The sequence below is a fragment of the Geospiza fortis genome, unplaced genomic scaffold (assembly GCF_000277835.1).
Source record: "Geospiza fortis unplaced genomic scaffold, GeoFor_1.0 scaffold166, whole genome shotgun sequence".
Taxonomy (NCBI): Eukaryota; Metazoa; Chordata; class Aves; order Passeriformes; family Thraupidae; genus Geospiza; species Geospiza fortis.
Window position 1 is genome coordinate 2,678,654 of NW_005054310.1, and position 8,437 is coordinate 2,687,090.

Consider the following 8,437-nt stretch of genomic DNA (forward strand, 5'->3'; position numbering starts at 1 on the left):
TTCAAAGGGACAACTCCTTTGGCATTAACATAATCTCACCAAGATAGCAAGAATCAATTTGTTTCAAAAGATGGAAAAAAGTGTTTAAGTTAAAAATAAAGAAGTTTATTGAGATAAGAATTTACTATCCCATAAATAACACACCCGAGCAACTCATGTGTGTTAGGTAAAAAATAAGGCTGCATTTAGCAGTCAAATCTGGAAAAAAATTGTCTTCCCTAGGAAAATAGAAAAGATATTTCCCCTATCAACTTCTCTAGTACAGTCTATTAAGTTACTATGTGCCAGCGTAAAAAGCAAAGGAAGTAGGATATAGCCTCTGTGTTCTTGAATTTACTTCCTTCCATTGTAATGTGTTCTGACTTTATGTGGGATTACCCTGGTCTTAAAACGAATTTTCAAGTTGACTCTTGTTCTCTTTTTTCTTCTCCCAATCATAAAATAAGCCAATCTAAACATGCTGAAATTACTCAGAAGACTCAGCAAAGTCTGGTCATGCTGTTGTTTCTAGCTTCTTTAACCAATGGCAGAAACCTCAATTTTGTCAGTGTGTATTTAAAAGCAATTCATCATTGGTGCATCAGATTCACACAACAATGATCAAAGGAAGCAAGGAGCATCCTTTACCACAAAAAAAACCCCAAACCTATAAGTCACTGCAGTAGTACATAAAAGTCTTCTTTGGCCAAAATCACTGTTGAGAAATGAGCTAACAGCTGCACATTTTTACTTGCTGAACTTAAGTCCGTGAAATGAACCCAACACTGAGTCTAATATGAGAGAATCAATGGACTGTTGCCTTACTCAGTGCTTCTCCAAAGACTTTTGAACTAGAACAGAATTCATTTTAATGAGCATCCAACATCTGGAAAAGCCCCTTAAGAGTTACAGAAAGCTGAGTTACAGAAAGCCAAGTTTAAAAAGCGTTGCAAGAATACCAAATGTCTACTGAGAAAACACCAGAAAGACTGGAAAAAAAAATAAAATAAAAATTCAGTAAATATAAATACACTTTTGAATTAAAAGTTAATTATATTATGATTTGGAGATTTACTTTAAAATCCTTTCAGACACAGTTTCTCCTCTGAGTACTTGATAAAAACTGATCTACCTGTAATTAGCAGAAGATTTTTGGATGGAGTCCAACAGCAATTTTTTTGAATGGCTTAGGAGTAATGCAGTTTTACTCCTTTCTGTAGAGCACAACTATACCTTTGACAGTACCATAAACAGCCATGAGGAAAAACACTCCATATCTCTAGAGGGGTTTTTTTATTGCCTCCTTTCTGGTTCCCGCTCAGTTTTCAAAAATTGGCTGCAATGCTTTGCTGTCTTGAAAGTAAAAAGAACTGAATACTTCTGCAACTCTATTTTATTAGTCCTATAGCTTATGCAACAGGTGGCTAATGTCAGAAGAGTTCAGGTCAAACAGTGTCTGCGCACTTGCAGACATCCAAAGTCCTTTCTAAATTGAAAATGCATTTATGTATGTATATATATATATTTGACTTTTGGCCTCTGTTCACCAGTAATTTGAATTAGGCCCTAAAAAGCTAGAAGAGCTGGATCAACTAGGTAATATTCAGAGTATCTCCAGATTTTACACATGCAGCAAATGCTTTCTGAGGTATGGATTCTGAGGAAGGACAACTGATAGCATTTTACATATTATTAGTTTTAATCTTCCAGAACTTGGCTTAATCAATGTGACACAAATGAAAACAGTGTGTGCTAGAGTGAACTTTTGATTTTTTTTGATGGCCTGAAGAGTCTTAAAAAGATGAAACATTTAAGGATACTGTATTTTATTATCTTTAGATTTAAAATTAAAAAACAGTAGATAGTAATAGATTAATACATATTAAAGAGAGGTTGGAAGAAGGAGAAATAAGAAAATATTTCTAAAGAGTTTTCCTTTTCTGTTTGCTGTGATTTTAATAAACTGTGACCCTATTAAAATCACCACTCCATACACTTTTGTAATCAGTTCCTTTTTTGTAATTGTGCCAGTGTTGTATCCACTGTATATGAATTAATGCCAGATAAATATGGCTATGCTTCAAGAAGCACTATTTTTCATAGCATTACCCTGAACTTTCTGGCTCAAGCACACAAATTTGAGGGACAAATGTCTCTGAAAAGAACAGTCTACACTGCTTCCAGCGCCTCTCTCCTACATGACTCTTCTGCAGCTGTACAAAGGCCAACAAACATCAAATGAGACATGTAGACTGAAGCCAAATAATTCAGACTAAACTGATCAAGTTTACCCATTCAGTGCAAGATGTTTTCATTTCATAAGGTCTTTTTTCTTTTGTAGGCTAATTAGAACAGTTTGACTAAGACTTACTGAAATATTATGTTCCCTGCCATTCAAAAATTGTACGAGCCAATGCCAATGCTACACCCTGCTCCCTTTTAAAGCCATATGCACTTCTCTTAAAATTTTAGACCTGCTTAAGGTATCCACAGCTGCTTCTAATATTTTGACCATAAATTTTTTCTCTTCAACTGAATTGTTATAAAGTATGCCAAACAGTTAATGTTGTTTTGTTTTTTTGTCTTCTTGCATAATGCTGCTATATTCAAATGCAGGAACTGTAGAACTGAACAACTGAAGCTTGTATTTCTATGTTCAAAATTGAATAGTTGCCCCTAGAAGCTGGACTTTGCCTATTTAGCTCAACATTGTTCATGTTGATTTTGCCATGTATAGGCAGAAAAATGAATACTCTAAAACATATCTCTGGGTTTGAAAAGCCAAAAAAAAACCCCAAAAAACCATGAAACTACATCAAGTTTTGGAAGCAGTATGATGCTGCTACAGCAGTATCCAGCAGAGCACCAATGATTGCTAACATACCAGTCAGGTATGACACAGGCTTCAAACACTGCAGTCAGCCACTTTCCTGTATGTTAAGGACCCCACAGATACAAACTACACTTCTGGTGAAATTTTCACTAGCTTCAGGAAGGGAAATCTGCTATAACTGACAGCATTCACAGTCCTCCAGAATCTGAGCTTCCTAGAGAGAAGCCCATGCTGGCAACACTTCCTACAGCTCTACTCAACAGGAATAGCCTAACAAGAACTGAGAATATTGGGTAAGGGAATATTCAGTCCATGAAGGCAGGGGTGCAGGATGACTCATCTGGTGCTGTTCCCAAGTTATCCTCTGCAATCAAACCAAGAGCTCACTGAGGTGCTTCAGCAACCACCCCATCTATTTTTTTTTTCCAGAGCAGTAAAGATGGCACCACAATCCGGTTCCTTTGTGCATGGGCAAATGAGGAATCAGAAAGGACATCCACCTACAAAGACTAGAGCAGCTGAGTCCAGTACTCTTGATAGAAAATTTTCACTACTCTGCATTTTATAGCACCCATCCTTAACTTGGCAAAATTACCAAGTTTTCTCCATTTCGTTTTCTCCATTTCATATAAACAACATCCAATGTAAAGTCAAAGGAAAAAGCTGTTCTTTGTTTCTTTTAGTGGTAAATTTTGAAAGATAATTCATAATATATTTCTGAGACAACCTTGGATAAGAGGGTTTTAAGAAGCAGAAGAGGAGCAGAATTAACAAAAGGTATTTACCTTGCTGTTCAGTTAAATTGTGACTCTAATTAGGTCAGCTACAGAAGAGTAAAACACTCCAATAAATGGGTAGATTTACTCAACACAGAATGGGTCAGGTTGGAAGGGACCACAGTGTGTTATCCAGTCCAACCCCCCTGCTCAATCAGGGTCATCCTTAGAGCACATGGTGCAGGATTGCATCCACACAGGTGAGGGAGAGAGACTCCACAGCCTCTCTAGGCAACCTTTTCCAGTGCTCAGTCACTCACACAGTAAAGAAGTTCTTCCCCATATTCAGGTGGAACTTCCTGTGCTTCAGTTTCTGCCCATTGTCTCTTGCCCTATTGCTGGGCACCACTGAGAAGAGCCTGGAAACCTCCTCTTGACACCCTGCCTTCAGTTACTTGTATACATTGATGAGGTCTCCTCTCAGCCATCTCTTCTGGAGGCTGAACAGGCTCAGCTCTCCCAGCCTTTCTTAAAAAGAGAGATACTCCAGTCCCTTCATCATCTTTTGGGGCTTTTCACTGGACCTGCTCCAGGAGGTCCATGACTCTCCTGCACTGAGAAGCCCAGAACTGGACACAGCACTCCAGACTCACCTCACTAGGACTGAGTAGAGGAGCAGGATCAACGCCCTCGATCTGCAGGGATCTGCTCTTCCTAATGCATCCCAGGACACCATTGGCCTTCTTGTCCACAAGGGCACTGCTGGCTCATGGAGAGCTTGTTGTGCACCAGGAGCCCCAGGTCCTTCCCTGCAGAGCAGCTTTCCAGCAGGTCAGCCCTCAATCTGTGCTGGTCCCTGAGGTTATTCTTCCCCAGGTGCAGGACGCTGCATTTGCCTTTGTTGAATTTCAGTTCTTGTAAACAATCAGATAAGAGTCAAGTTGTAATTTCCTTTTCAAATATCTACATTTCAAATATCCTGCATTTTCCAGGATTAAGGTCATAAGGTCTCTGAGTAGTAATGTAGAAAGTGAGGGAACCTAAATGCACGTGGAGTCAGTGCACATAGAAAACTTGCTGGACCGTGTCTATGAACCTTGTCATGGCAGAGGCTGAGCCAGCCTTTTGTGTTGAGCACTGAGGTGTACAACCCTCTGTAGCTAGTAATCCTGTCTCCTCAGGGTCCCCATCTCCCTCTCTGCTCACCCCTCCTTAAAATCCTTTTTGAGGGATGAGTTTGAGCCTTGCAAGCAAAATTTGGGAACGACATGTTAGTTCTAAGCACAGTGACACCCAGACACAGGACAGATAAGATAGAAGAATCTACTATTAGTTTTCTGCTTTCTTTGCTTCTACCCTCCTGTGGAGTTAGGAAAAAAGCTCTCTTTCAATGAGAAAGTAAAGGCTGCCTGAACAATCAAGTGAGTGCAATGACTGTGGCATTTGTGTTGCAGCCATTTTCATACAAACAGTTTCAAATAACTTTGCAGTATCAGCCTCAATGTGTACTTTGTTTAGAAAAGATTCCCCTAATCATCAAAGCACTGCATAAAAAACAATCACAGCAATTAGGACATGCCAAACAGAAGAGACAGCTGTGAAGATTTTTTTGTCCATTTCTCTGAATATCCTTCCTTCGATTCACTTGAATTGAGCTCAATTTTCTAGTCTTTAACTTCAGGCTCTTTCAAACAGACACAGCCCTTACATAGCTATCCAACTGCTAACACTGCTCCACTGTCTTCAGAGCAATAGCAGAGTCTTGCTCCTCACTTATCCAGTTTTCAACCAAACATAGATGCTGTTTTCACCCCATCCCCAGGGCACTGAAAGTCTCTAGGACTCTGACTGCCTCTTCTAAAGAGAAATTTCTGCTGAGGTATTTGACAAGAAATAAGTTAGCATACTACAGCAGGGCCAAAAGAAGTTCAACATTTAAACATTTATGTTCTAACATAAACATAGATAAAAATTTTTATGTATCTGTGAGTTGCTTCCTTCTCTCCTCACTTATTTGAGACATTTTGTACATCACAAATGATTCAAATGGAATTTAGATCACGATTCCACTTGTATAGCATCTAGTATCACTGATCCTGTCATTTAAGTGCTTAGATTCAATAGTTTTTAAGTCATAAGAGGGTAGAAGATAAAAGGGCTCAGTTTTTTTAAAATTGAACTTTTGTCTACAGTATGCCATATTTATTTTCTGATACACTCTCAAATTTATTTTCATGAAGCTAAATAATATAGATTCCTCAGCCTTAAAAAGATAGCTTGGAAGATCTATTAAGAAGTACCCTGGAAGCAGGTACGATACAAGAACACAAAGCAGGAACTGGAGCCCTTTAACAATAAGCACTGTAGTCATATAAGAATAAGCTGTGCTGTACAGCAGTTTTACCACAGCTGTCACAGTGGACAAAACTGAAAAACATCACCAGTTTCCTGCAAGTAATCAAACATTTTCAGAGAAATTGTAAAAAGGATGAAATTCAGCCTGCTACAATTTAAAATAAGTTTGTTTTTTAAAACTGATTCCAAAGGACATAAAAATATTAACAACTTGATGAATTACTTTTCTCTGAGTTAATGTTTTATTTTCACTTCTAACTTAATGGAAGAGATGAGAAAACTAACACAGTATTAGGCACTTTAGCATGATCAGCAGTGCTTCAGATGAAGAGGAACAATTTTTAGATGTATATAGTGAATTGTATAGCCTCAAATATTAGATTGTCTAACTTAAAAATTTTGAAAGGAAATTAGTTTCTGTGCTTTGTAAAGACCTTAAGCCCTCAGATGCAAAAGCCAGTCACCCCTTTAATATAACGATTTCCCATACACCTTTAAGACTTACACATCAAAATGTTTGTACTATTGAAATGGCAGGCATTTAGCTACCTTTTGATATCTATTTTTCAAGATATCATCATAATTTGACTGATGCCTTCTCTTCCTTACACTGGTATAAGGCTCTCCATCTGTGTTCCTGGGACTGCCTGGTTTGAAATACAAATGGCAGCAACCAAATTGTCAGGACCAACACACACCTGCAGGGCACACTCAGACCAATCCACATATTCCCTCTAGCGAAGACAGTAAGCACGATATCCAAAATGAAAATAACCAGACTGGTTAGACAGGTGACAGTTCCAATGCTTTCCAAACATTTCTACTTCATGACAGTTTGCCAAGCAAAGTAGCTTACAGCTCATGAGGGATTTACCAGAGAGATTACAGCAACTACAGCCAACGAGCAGCACCCTTTGCAGAGCACACATCCACCCTGATTAAGCCTGCATGTCGCCCTGTCACTTGCTATAAGCCTTCCTGGTTATTTCAAGTTGTTAAGCAGAAACCACAATTCCTTAATGATATTCTTTCCCATAAGCAATGGCTGAAGCAGTTACAGCAATGTCATTCAGCTCCTAAGAAGAAGAAAAATAATTCACAAGGGAGGTGGTAATTCTCAAGAAAAACTTTCCTAAAATGATGTATGCAATTCTCTGTAAGCCTGAGAACACATTCATGAGTATCCCATTTTTATTCTGGCTGAATTACTTGTCTTCAGATTCTGTCTCTTTAAGTATATGAGTAGCTTCTAGATTAATGCCACCCTTCTCCTCAGAAAGACTGTGACAACAAGTGGAAAAGGAGGGCTTCTAATGCTGGCAGATGAATGCAGGTGCTGTGTACATCTGTATGAGATTCTGCAGAGATAGTAGAGAACTTTCAACATTTGTGCAAGTATACCCATGTGTACATTCACATGTGCAAGTTGATTGCCCACCAACTCATTAAATATTTCTCCTTGTGTGTGCACACATCAGACTCATGTGTTTATACACAAAGTTGGGTTGCCATACATTCAGTAAACTGATTCATTACAGTATTTCTGGTTAATGATCCATTTCATTATCTCTACAATCTCTGCAGCATCAAGCAGAAAGCTGTGAGAACATATCAAAATGAAACCTGTCTTCTTCACAAAGATGTCTCCATCTCCCATGCAATGGCTCATTTTGAATATTATTTTTGCTTGCCTATTTCTTCTCATCACCTCTTCTCAGGGACTTTCCATACCTTCATATTCCTAATCTGCTTTAAGAATCAAAAAGAGGATGTCCCTCTGATAAAAGCATACCCAGATCCATCACCCTTATGAGGGCTATGTCTCCACTAGCTTGCAAAGTAGCCTCAAAAGATTTAAATAATGTACTTTGAAACACAATTGTACTATCTGTCAAAAGAATGGTAACATTTTAGTAAGTGTCTGAAAAGAACTTCACAGATAGAAGTTCTGTACTACAGGTAAGATTTATCTCAGCTAATTTCAGACATGGAAAATCAAGAGTTTAACTTAAATTAGATGGTTCATCTCTCCTTAATTAAGCAATAGATGCACGAACTGCCAGAGGGTGAGTCATTCTACATTTACATAAACAACTCAGAAAAAATGAAAGAATTGCCCTCAAGAAGTATTTATCTCTGTATCTGGATAGAGTAGGAGCTCAGACTAGATGCCAACCTTTTAACTGGCTTTAATGAGGTAAGATGAATTCCACTCTGACTGGAGCCTCATAGAATCACAGGATCATTCAGGTTGGAAAAGACCTCCATGATTATTGAGTCCAACTTTTGACTAAACACCACCATACCAACTAAACCACAGCACCAAGTGCCACACTGAGCTGTTTCTTGAAAACTTCCAGAGACAGTTTAGCCTGTTTACCATCTACCCTGTTTAACCATCCTTTCAGTGAAGAAATACGTCCCGATGGCTGTCCTGAACTTTCCCTGGTGCAGTTTGAGACTGTCATTTTGACCTGTTGCTGGTTGCCTGGGAGAAGATGCTGACTCCCACCTGGCTACAGCCTCTTTTCAGGTAGTTGTAGAGAGGTCTCAG

At 38.7% G+C, this 8,437-nt stretch overlaps 1 protein-coding gene across 9 annotated transcripts in view; it reads right to left on the reverse strand.

The window, feature by feature from the left end:
* Window positions 1–8,437, reverse strand: part of NAV3 (neuron navigator 3) — a 497,733-nt gene that overhangs the window by 227,204 nt on the left and 262,092 nt on the right. The gene's annotated exons all lie outside the window — the stretch shown is intronic.